The following is an 8,663-nucleotide window of genomic DNA, read 5'->3' on the forward strand; positions in this document are numbered from 1 at the left end:
AGAGAAACCAAGATATTTCAGAACAAGACCAAATTTACACAATATCTGTCCACAAATCCCAGCCCTACAAAGAATACTAAGTGGAAATCTCCAACACAGAGGAAAACTAGACCCTAGGAAGAGTAAGAAAATAATCTTCTTGCAACACAACCAAAAGAAGAAAGGCACACAGACATAATTCTATCTCTAACAACAAAAATAACATGAAACAACCATCCTATTCTGCTATATTTCTTAATATCAATGTACTCAATTCTTCAATAAAAAGATGTAGACTATCAGAATGGATGCATAAACAGGACCCAGCATTTTGTTGCATATAAAAAAATCATCTCAACAACGAATACAGGCACTACCTCCGAGTAAAAGGTTGGGAAAATTTTTTTCCAAACAAATGGTCCCAAGAAACAAGCTGGAGTAGCCATTCTAATATCAAAAAAAAAAAAAAAAAGTTTTCAACCAAAATAATCAAAAAAGGACACTTTTTACTCATCAAAAGTAAAACCTATCAAAATGAACTCTCAATCCTGAACATTTCTGCTCCAAATACAAAGGCACCCACATTCATAAAAGAAACCTTACTAAAGCTCAAAGCATATATTGCACCACACACAATAAAAATAGGAGACTTCAACACCCCACTCTCATCAATAAACAGATCATGGAAGCAGAAACTAAACAGAGACACAGTGAAACTGACAGAAGTTATGAACCAAATGGATTTAACAAACATCTATAGAATATTTCATCCTAAAACAATTAGCCTTCTCAGCACCTAATGGCACCTTCTCCAAAATTGACCATATACTCGGTCAGAATACAGGCCTCAACAGATATAAAAATATCAAAATAATCCCATGCATCCTACCAGATCACCATGGACCAAGACTGATCGTCAATAACAACAAAAACAACAAATGACAGCTTGGTCAAGGAAGAAATGAAGAAAGAAATCAAAGGCTTTTTAGAATTTAATAAAAATGAAGGCACAACATACCCAAATTTATGGGACACAATAAAAGTAGTGCTAAAAGGAAAACTCATAGATCTGAATGCCTCAAAAAAGAAATTGGAGAGTGCATACACTAACCACTTGACAGCTCACCTGAAAGCTCTAGAACAAAGAGAAGCAGATACACCCAAGAGGAGTAGATAGAAGGAAATAATCAAACTCAGAGGTGAAATCAACCAACTGAAATAAAAAGAACTACACAAAGAATCAACAAAACAAAGAGTTGGTTCTTTGAGAAAATCAACAAGATTGACAAACCCTTAGCCAGACTAATGAGAGGATGCAGAGAGAGTATTCAAATTAACAAAATCAGAAATAAAAGGGGAGATATAACAACAGAAAAAGAAGAAAGTTAAGAAGTCATCAGAAACTACTACAAGAGCCTATACTCAACCAAACTGGAAAATCTAGAGGAAATGGACAATTTTCTAGACAGATAACAGGTACCAAAGTTAAATTAGGATCAGATAAACCATCTTAACAGCCCCATAATCTCTAAAAAAAATAGAAGCAATCATCAAAAGCCTCCCAACCAGTAAAAGCACAGGACATGATGGATTTAGTACAGAATTCTATCAGACCTTCATAAAAGACCTAATACCAATACTCTCCAAACTATTCCATAAAAGAGAAACACAGGGAATACTGCCCATCTCATTCTTTGAAGTCACAATTATGCTCATTTATAAATCACACAAAGACTCTACAAAGAAAGAGAACTTCAGACCAATTTCATTCATGAACAATGATGAAAAAATACTCAATAAAATTCTTGCAAACCAAATCCAAGAATACATCAACAATCATTCACCATGATCAAGTAGGCTTCATTGAGGGATGCAGGGATGGTTCATCATACAGAAATCTATCAATGTAATCCTCTATATAAAGAAACTCAAAGGAAAAAAACACATGATCATCTCTCTAGATGTTGAGAAAGCATTTGACAAAATTCAACACCCCTTCATGTTAAAAGTCTTGGAAGGATCATGAATTCAAGGCTCATACTTAAACATAGTAAAAGCAATACACAGCAAACCAGTAGCCAATGTCAAACTAAATGGTAAGAAACTTGAAGCAATCCCACTAAAATCAGGGACGAGACAAGGCTGCCCACTCTCCCCCTGCCTATTCAATGCAATACTGGAAGTACTAGCCAGAGCAATTAGACAGGAAAAATAGGTCAAAAGGATATAAATTGGAAAGGAAGAAGTCAAAATATCACTATTTGCAGATGATATGAAATTATACTTAAGTGACCCCAAAAATCCCACTTAAGGACTTCTACAGCTGATAAACAACTTTAGGAAAGTGGCTGGATATAAAATTAATTCAAACAGATCAGTAGCCTTCCTCTATGGAAAGGATAACCAGGCTGAGTAAGAAATTAGAGAATCGACACCCTTCAAAATAGTCACAAAGAATATAAACTACCTTGGTGTGACCCTAACCAAGCAAGTGAAGAATATATATGACAAGAACTTCAAGTCTTTCAAGAAGATCTCAGAAGATGGAAAGATCTCCCATGCTCATGGATTGGAAGGATCAACATTGTAAAATTGGCCATCTTGCCTAAAGCAATCTACAGGTTCAATGCAATCCCCATCAAAATTCCAACTCAGTCCTTCATAGAGTTAGAAAGAGCAATTTGCAAATTCATTTGAGGTAATACAAAACCCGGGATAACAAAAACTACTCTCAACAATAAAAAAAAAAAAAATTAAAAAAAAAAAAAAAAAAAACAACTTCTTGGGGAATCACCATCCCCGACCTCAAGCTGTATTACAGATCAATTGTTACAAAAACTGTGTGCTATTGGTACAGAGACAGGCAGGTAGATCAGTGGAACAGAACTGAAGACCCAGAAATGAACCCACATACCTATGGTCACTTGATCTTTGACAAAGGAACTAAAAACATTCAATGGAAAAAAGACAGTATCTTCAACAAATGGTGCTGGTTCAACTGGCAGTCATTATGTAGAAGAATGCAAATGAATCCTGTTTTTAATCTTGTACAAAGCTCAAGTCCAAGTGGATCAAAGATCTCCACATAAAACAAGGTACACGGAAACTAATAGAACAGAAAGTGGGGAATAACTTAGCACACATAGCCACTGGGGAAATTTTCCTGAATAGAACACCAATGGCTCATGCTCTAAGAGCAAGAATCGACAAATGGGGCCTCATGAAATTGCAACGCTTCTGTAAGGCAAAGGACACTGTCAAAAGGACAAACTGGCAACTGACAGATTGAGAAAAGGTCTTCACTAATCCTTCAGCTGGTAGAGGACTAGTACCCATTATATACAAAGAACTCAAGAAGTTAGATTCTAGAGAATCAAATAATCCTATTTAAAAATGGGGTACAGAACTAAATAAAGAATTCTCGACTGAGGAATATTGAATGGTTGAGAAGCACCTAAAGAAATGTTCAACATCCCTAGTCATCAGAGAAATGCAAATTAAAACAACCCTGAGATTCCACCTCATACCAGTCAGAATGGCTAAGATCAAAAACTCAGGTGACAGCAGATGCTGGCAAGAATGTGGGGAAAGAAGAACACTCTTTCACTGGTGGTGGTGGTGTTAACTGATACAACCACTCTGGATATCAGTCTGACAGTTTCTCAGAAAATTGAACATAGCACTACCTGAGGACTGGGCTATACCAATCCTGGGCATATACCCAAAGGAAGCTACAACATATAATAAGGACACATGCTCCACCATGTTCATAGCAGCCTTATTTATAATAACCAGAAGCTGCAAAGAACCCAGATATCCTTCAACAGAAGAATGGATAAGAAATTGTGGTACATTTACACAATGGAGTACTACTCAGCTATTAAAAACAATGACTTCATGAAATTTCTAGTTAAATGGATGGAACTTGAAGCTATCATCCTGAGTGAGGTAACCCAGTCACAAAAGAACACTCATGGCATGCACTCACTGATAAGCAGATACTAACCCAAAAAGCTCAGACTACCCAAGAAAATATTCACAGAAATTATGAAGCTTAAAGAGAAGAAAGGCCAGAAGGTGAATGCCTCAGTCCCTCTTAGAAGAGAGAACAAAACACTTATGGGAGGAAATACAGGGACAAATAGGCATTGGAGAAAAAATCATCCAAAGACTGCCTCACCTAGGGATCCACCCATATGAAGACACTAAATCCATGCACTATATCTGATGCCAAGTAGTGCTCCCTGGCAGGAATCTGATATGAATGTGTCATCAGAGGTTCTGCCCAAGCAGAACAAGGGAGGATGCTTGCAGCTAACCATCGGACTGAACATGGGGACCCCAATGAAGGAGCTAGAGAAAGGTCTGAAGGAGCTAAAAGGTTCTGCCACCCCATGGGAAAACAAAATGTTTAACTAACTAAACCCATCACAGCTCCCAGGAGTGAAAACACCAGCCAATGAGTTCTTATGGAGACCCATGGCCCCAGGTGCATATGCAGCAGAGGACAGCATTCTCTGGCATCAGTGAGAGGACAGGCCTTTGGTCCAGCAAAGGCTCGTTTATTCCAGTGTAGGGAATGCCAAGGTGTTGAGCTGGGAGAGGGAGGTTGGGAGAGGGAGCACCTTCATAGAGGCAATGGGAGGGGAAGGGAGAATTGGATTGGTGGAAAGGGGATAACACCTGAAATGTAAATACAGAGACTATCCAATAAAAAAACACTCAAACCCCACCCCTAGTGACACAGTCCAACAAGGCCACCCCCACTCTAACAAGACCTTACCTCCTATTCAGTCCCACTCCCTGTGAGACTATGGGGCCCCTGTCATTCAAACCACTTCAGTCTACCAAATGTTTAGTTCCAGTCCTGAGTAAAAGCCAATAAATGAGGTAAGCCACAACTCTCCTCCGTAGCCCCTTGTCACCATTGTCTCTGCACAATTTCCATTGTGCCTTTCTGACAAATGTCAGGGAGTAATTATGACAGTCCTGTTGCCCAAATGGACTCTGAGGAAGACGCTTAGGACATGTGTGTCTTAGGAAAGGAAGCTTGACAGGAGGGGATTTGGTCAGTGTATTAGGGACTGTAAAGAGAACCAACACAAGCAGTTCCCAATCCAGAGTGGCATGCAGTTTTGGCCTTTCACGGAATGCCAATTACACAGAACCACTCAGCTGTTGGGCTGGGACTTGTTCTCTAGTGTCAACTAAATAAGACCCCAGCCAGGTCACCCCCTGAGGGCTTTAAAAAATAAGCCACATTAAATTCAGCCTTTCCCCTTTGTAGCCCTGATAGCCCCAGAGTCTTAGAACAGTAGACTTCCCATTCTTCCTCTCCTCCCTTCCTTCTACACATCCTTTCTCGTGCTCTGACCTCAGTCACCCCATGATTTCTTAGTGAAAGCATACGTTCTAGAAAGAGGAGCATGCTCTGTGTCCATTGTACACGTGCACTCATCAGCTGCTGGGCTGGAGGCCAGAGGTCACTGACAAGACCGATCAGCAGCGAAGGACAGTGGACGAATACCAATAACCTGACACTGGCTAGTTTGGAGAATAAATTTCACCGAATCTCCCAACTCAAGCTTCAAAACAATAAAAAGTTTACATTAGAAAATGAGGAAGCTAAAGATGTATGAGAGAAACCTTGTAATTAACAGATTTGGAAGTGTGGTGAGTCTGGGAGTTAATGTTACCTGAGACTGAATGTAAGAGCTGTAAACAGTTCCGTCTCCCTCCCCTGGGACACTTGGCAGTGTCACAACTAGGGAATGACTGGCTAGCACCTTGGTAGGCACAATCCAGGGATGCTGCTAAGCAGATTATACACATTCCAGAACCTTCCATTAAAGAATTATCTGGCTCAGAAGCCAAAAGTGGCCATGCTGAGAAGCCTGAGTTGTATGAATATTCATCCCCAAGCAAGGTCACTGGGAGACTTCACCACCCAGATTTTAAAGGTACAGTGGAAGACAAAAAAAGTGTTAAAATATGTTTTATTTTCCACAATTTGGCATAAAGCTTACAAAGAGAAGCAATCTACAACGTGCAGGAAGCAGATTCCTGATGAGATTCAAAATCTCATCACTTAAAAATCATCTGATGAAATTTACTAAGAAGGAAAAAGGATGCGCCATATTAGGCATAAAAAGGTCAACTCAAATACAGAAATAGCAGCAACTGAATAAATAAATGATTATAATCTAAATGCTGATGAATATGAAAATCTTCACAGAATTGACAACTTCCTAGAAAAACAATGTAGGAAAGAAAATCAGGAAGCAGTGGACACTCAGCAAAGCACACTGAAGTCAGCAGCTTAAAATCTTCCCAGGGGGCCGAGTCCAGGACCCACATGATGAACCCTGACTCCTGTGAACCCCCCACACAGAGAGAAATAGTGAAATGTAACAAAATGTTTAATCTTCTTAGAACATTATTCTAGGCAGCTAGAGATTTCTTTTTGTGCAGGAAACTCTGCCCAAATGTTTAAAACAGGTTTTCCCATAACCCAAATTAGACACGCATAAATGGCCTTCAACAGGTGAACTGTCAAGACAACCACTGTACCATTAAAACTGTGAAATAGTGGTGCACACAACTTGGGTAAGCCTCACAGATGTTCAGTGTAAAGACCAGTGTCAGATGGATGAGCACTGTGATCTCACCTGACTGAAGTAACACAAAGGAGGTGGGCTGTTAGCTGCGTGGGCATCTGGAAATGGTGCAAGTCAGTATTAGTGTTCTAGCAATGGTTGTGTAGGGCTGAACATGTGATAAAACACAGCCAACACAGCGAACCCTAATCCACACCAGATTCTTGGAAGATCTGGTGAAGACACCTAGCATGAAGACATCCAGCCCCACACTTGTTTAGTCACATCTTTATCTCTTTCAGAAAAGAAAGTTCAAAAGGCAAATATAAAAAAATAAACATTAAAAAAAATAGCCTCTCCTTTTCATGGAGGCTGTCCCAGAGAAGAAAAAGAAGGATGCTGTTGTGCCAGAAACCCTTAAGAGAAAGGTTCCCGCTGTGCCAGAAACCCTTAAGAGAAAGGTTCCTGCTGTGCCAGAAACCCTTAAGAGAAAGGTTCCCGCTGTGCCAGAAACCCTTAAGAGAAAGGTTCCCGCTGTGCCAGAAACCCTTAAGAGAAAGGTTCCTGCTGTGCCAGAAACCCTTAAGAGAATGGTTCCTGCTGTGCCAAAAACCCTCAAGAAAGGGAAGGATTTCCCATTGTTGAAGGTGAAGCGCCTGAGGAAGAAGTTTGCCCTGAAGACACTGCGGAAGGCAGGGCGGAAGCTCATCTGTGAGAAGGCAAAGCACTGTCACAGGAGAACAGGCAGATGTGTCGCTGAGATTCGGATGCTAGGACGGCAAGGAAGGCGGGAAACTTGTATGTGCCGCAGAACCTAGACTGTTTGTCCTCAGAATCCGGGTATCAATGGAGAAAGACCAAAGATGCGAAGGTGCTGCAACTTCTTTGACAGATCCTCAGTGGCACCTTTGTTAAGCTCAAAAAGGCTTCATTTAACATGCTGAGGGGAACCGTACAGAGTGGGGGGACCCCAACCTGAAGTCCGTAAATGAGCTCATCCACAAGCAAGGCTATGGCAACATTAATAAAAGCGGATCGCCTTGGCAGATGATCCCTTGATTGCTCGATCTCTTGGTAAATTTGGCATCATCTGCATGGAGGATCTAATTCATGAGATCTATACAGTTGAGAAACACTTCAAGGAAGCAGATAACTTCCTGTAGCCCTTCCTTCAAATTATCCTCCCCACGACGTGGAATGAAGAAAATGACAACTCACTTTGTAGAAGGTGGAGATGCTGGCAACAGGGAAAACCAGAGAAACAGGCCTATTAGACCGATGAACTAAGGTGTTTTTATAATCTGCTCAGTTAATAAACAGTCACAGCTTGACAAAACAACAACCACCACCAACAAAAACGATAATAAATGTATTTACACAAAAATCTGCCCAGACCTAGAAATATATGGCATAGTTGTTCTCCTTCCAGGGAGAAGAAAGAGGAGGAGGACAATCCAACCAATTTAAGCAAAAATACAATTAAAAGTGTGAAGAGAACTGGTAAGAAATCACAAGTTCATCTTTACAATGAATATAGATGAACCTTTTCAAAATCAATGACAAACTAAATCTGGTAATGAATAAGTATATAAGATATCCACTCTGGCCAAGAAGCAGGAGCCCAAAGTTGAGAGACTTTAAACCTTTAAAGAGATTTTGGAGTTTTACAAAGACTTTGGATTTTAAAAGAAAGTATGGATACTTTAAAAAGACTTTGAACTTTTAAGTGTTGGAATTTTTAAAGACCATGGAACTTTTAACCCTTGGAATATTTATATTTATATTAATGTGAGATTTTTGCTGATAAGATATGAAAAGTTGTGACTTGTGATGTGATTTTTGTATCAAATTAATAAGAGGTCAGTTATGCAAGTTTTATATTAACTTGACACAAGCTAGAGTCACTGCAGAGGAGGAGCCTTGATTGAAAAAACTCGTTCCATAGATTGGGCTATAGGCAAGCCTGTAGGGCATTTTCTTAATTAGTGACTGATGGGTGTGGGCCAACCCATTGTGGGTGGTGCTACCCTGTGCTGATGATCCTGGGTACTGTAAGAAATCAGACTGAGCAAGCCATGAGGAGCAAAC

General features: G+C 40.1%; 1 pseudogene across 1 annotated transcript; it reads left to right on the top strand.

The window, feature by feature from the left end:
• The first annotated feature begins 6,940 nt into the window (after positions 1-6,940).
• On the top strand, positions 6,941-7,862 carry LOC308433278 (large ribosomal subunit protein uL30-like; annotated as a pseudogene). The gene has a single exon. The product of its transcript is annotated as a large ribosomal subunit protein uL30-like (transcript).
• The last annotated feature ends 801 nt before the right edge of the window (positions 7,863-8,663 follow it).

This window comes from Micromys minutus (genome assembly GCF_963924665.1).
Source record: "Micromys minutus genome assembly, chromosome: 19".
NCBI lineage: Eukaryota > Metazoa > Chordata > Mammalia > Rodentia > Muridae > Micromys > Micromys minutus.